The 2500-nt window shown below is 48.2% G+C and overlaps 1 protein-coding gene across 2 annotated transcripts in view; it reads left to right on the forward strand.

The window, feature by feature from the left end:
• Positions 1-1396: 1396 nt before the first annotated feature.
• The window catches only part of LOC113590784 (tyrosine-protein phosphatase non-receptor type 14-like), a 33375-nt gene continuing 32271 nt past the window's right edge, over positions 1397-2500 (forward strand). The window contains exon 1 of one of the 2 annotated variants that reach the window (XM_081695442.1): positions 1397-1995. The gene's annotated coding sequence lies outside the window, so the exon portion shown is untranslated. The remainder of the gene's footprint in view (positions 1996-2500) is intronic. The other variant, XM_035529162.2, reaches the window with a different exon arrangement.

Below are 2500 nucleotides of genomic sequence, written 5' to 3' on the forward strand. Positions count from 1 at the left end.
CTTCCCAGGACGTGTCTGGGCATTTATTTCCTCTTCATCCCTCCCCTAAACAATAAAAATATTGTTATTGTTGTTGTTGTTACTGTTAATAAGTTATTATTGTTATATTTCTTATTACTTCTAACAATTTCTGATACTTTCTAGACAAAGGCATGAAGTATTTTATAATTTTAAACTAAAGTTATAGACCATTTCTTAAAACGTATTTTCCTTGAAGTTCTGAAAAAGGATCACTGATCAATAAAATGCTATTGACCATATTATTGAATATTATTTAATGTAATATTTAATATACTAATTCAGTAATACTAAGAACACCATAATGGACAAGAATGGCATATTCTGTTTGGCCTGTGCACTGGGATAACTAAGATAAAGGCTATTTGACAATCAATAGCCAGTCACCGAAGCTTTAAATAATACTGTATAATTTTTAAAAAGGTTTTAAGAAGATTTGAAATTAATTATAGTAATATATCCTGGTTTTACATTAGCTGTCTAAAATGAAAATAAAAGTACAAAAATGGACCGTGGAGTATCGTGTGATAAAACTGTTCACAGATCAGAATAAGTTGTATTCAAAACAGGTTATTGCAAGAAGGCGAGGACGCGTTTGGGCACGTATATGTGTATGCGCGCAGCGCCCCCTTGTGGCTGCCATTGTAACAAACTGGTCGTTTGGGGCCAACACGAGCCGTTTCTCGGGTTGATCGCGCGCGAGAGAGAGTGCGTGTGCGCGTGGGAACATTTCCAAACGCCACAGATCTTCCAGGTCGCGGGTGCAAAAACATCCCCTCCCGAGTCCTCGCTGTGATTCGAAGTGTTTTACGATTAAAAACGACCCACTGAAGTTTTTCCTGCGTTATGGCGCAAGGGAGGCTTCGCCGGTTCGTTCCCGTGCAGACGCGCAACTTCACAGGCCGAGCTGCGCAGAGCAGCGGAGGCACCGAGGCACGAGTCCGAAACGGAATATTATCGCTTATTTCGTTTTGGCAAATTACGAAAAATGTGGCTTAAAACGCTGGCGTGAACTATGAGGGGTGTGCGACGTGTATTATATGCAAATTACTTTTACCATTGGGCTGCTCCGTCGTGTTCTTAGTGTAGGTTTTGTGAATTTAGTTTAGGGTACCATAAAACGTGGGGCTTATGCAGAGTTACACACACACACACACACCGCTTTATTCCTGCGACGAGACGTTATACACAAGGCTGTCTTTGTTCGGCGTTTAGTCACTTTGTTTAAGACCCCCCCCCCCCCCCCCCCCCCCACACACACACACACACACACCATCCCCAAAAAAAAACCCATTAAGGGCACAGTCACGACTCCTCCGCCGCGAGCCTCTTTCTTTCTCTCTCTCTCTTTCTCTTTCTCTCTCTCCTCTCCGTTAGCCTCGCATTCCTGAAATTCCTCGCTCCTTATGTCAAGAGGGCAGGGCCAGACTCCGCGAGCCCTTCTTCTGCGCGTGTGTCTCTCCACGGAGCGTACGCGCGAGAGCACGGACTCGGGTACCCTCGTGCTCCGTCGACCCGGGCGGGGGGAATTTAAAAACAACAACAACAACAACAACAACAACAACTTGGAATCAAGTTATAGCGTGCGTTTCCTCGTCTGGAAAACCCCCGGGCGCATTCTGAGGGCTTTATTTTTTAGGGGGGGTGTATTCCCACCCCATCCGCGAAGGAAGCGCGGTCTAAGCTACGGAGAGCAGCGAGGAGGAGTTTGACTCTGGAGATTCAAACCTTCTGAAGGTTTTGCGACCGGAATGTGTTTAAGGATTGTCGAGTTTTGAGTGCACGCACCGCCCCCCCCCCCCGCCCCATTCAAAGGAATCGTTTTTATTCGACCCGAATATTGGAAGCGCCACGCAAAGTCGGCATGTAGGAGGGGAAGCAGGAAAAACAGCACGGTGAGTGCGCGCTCAACGTGTCCCGCTGTCCTCGCGCCGCGGGACTCGCCGCGGCTCGTGCGCCCGTGGCTGGGCTGACGCGGTGAGTGCACGTTCAAACGAGACGGATTTTCTTCTGCCTTTGGTGTCGTTTGCACGTCTGAACGCGGACATTCCGCGCGATGGGGGGTTGGGGGGGGGGGGGGGGGGGGTAACGGAGTCCGGGGCAAGTTTCGACCTGCGCGCGCGGGGGTTTGGTGTTTGAGTAAGACTGCGTGGGGCAGGGCAACCCACACGGCGCTCGTGCGGCTAAAAACACGTCGGGGAAACGTCACGAGTCGCGTGTGGTGATTTGGGGGTTAGGGACAGAGAAGTCCGCACGAGACCTGGCAGGACGGTGTTTAATTTTGTTAAACTGTTTATGTACGTGTGTGTGTGTGTGTGTGTGTATGTGTGTGTGTGTGTGTGTGTGTGTGTAAAAGCATTAACCAAAGTATTACATCTGCACTACATACGTTTCATCTGTGGAAAGGTTTTGTCATTAGCTGACGATTTAGTCTTTTTCGAAGAGTCAGGCACTCCCTTTCCTGCTCAGACTCTAGCCCAAT

The sequence above is a fragment of the Electrophorus electricus genome, chromosome 2 (genome assembly GCF_041902795.1).
Source record: "Electrophorus electricus isolate QZ-2024a chromosome 2, ASM4190279v1, whole genome shotgun sequence".
Lineage (NCBI taxonomy): Eukaryota > Metazoa > Chordata > Actinopteri > Gymnotiformes > Gymnotidae > Electrophorus > Electrophorus electricus.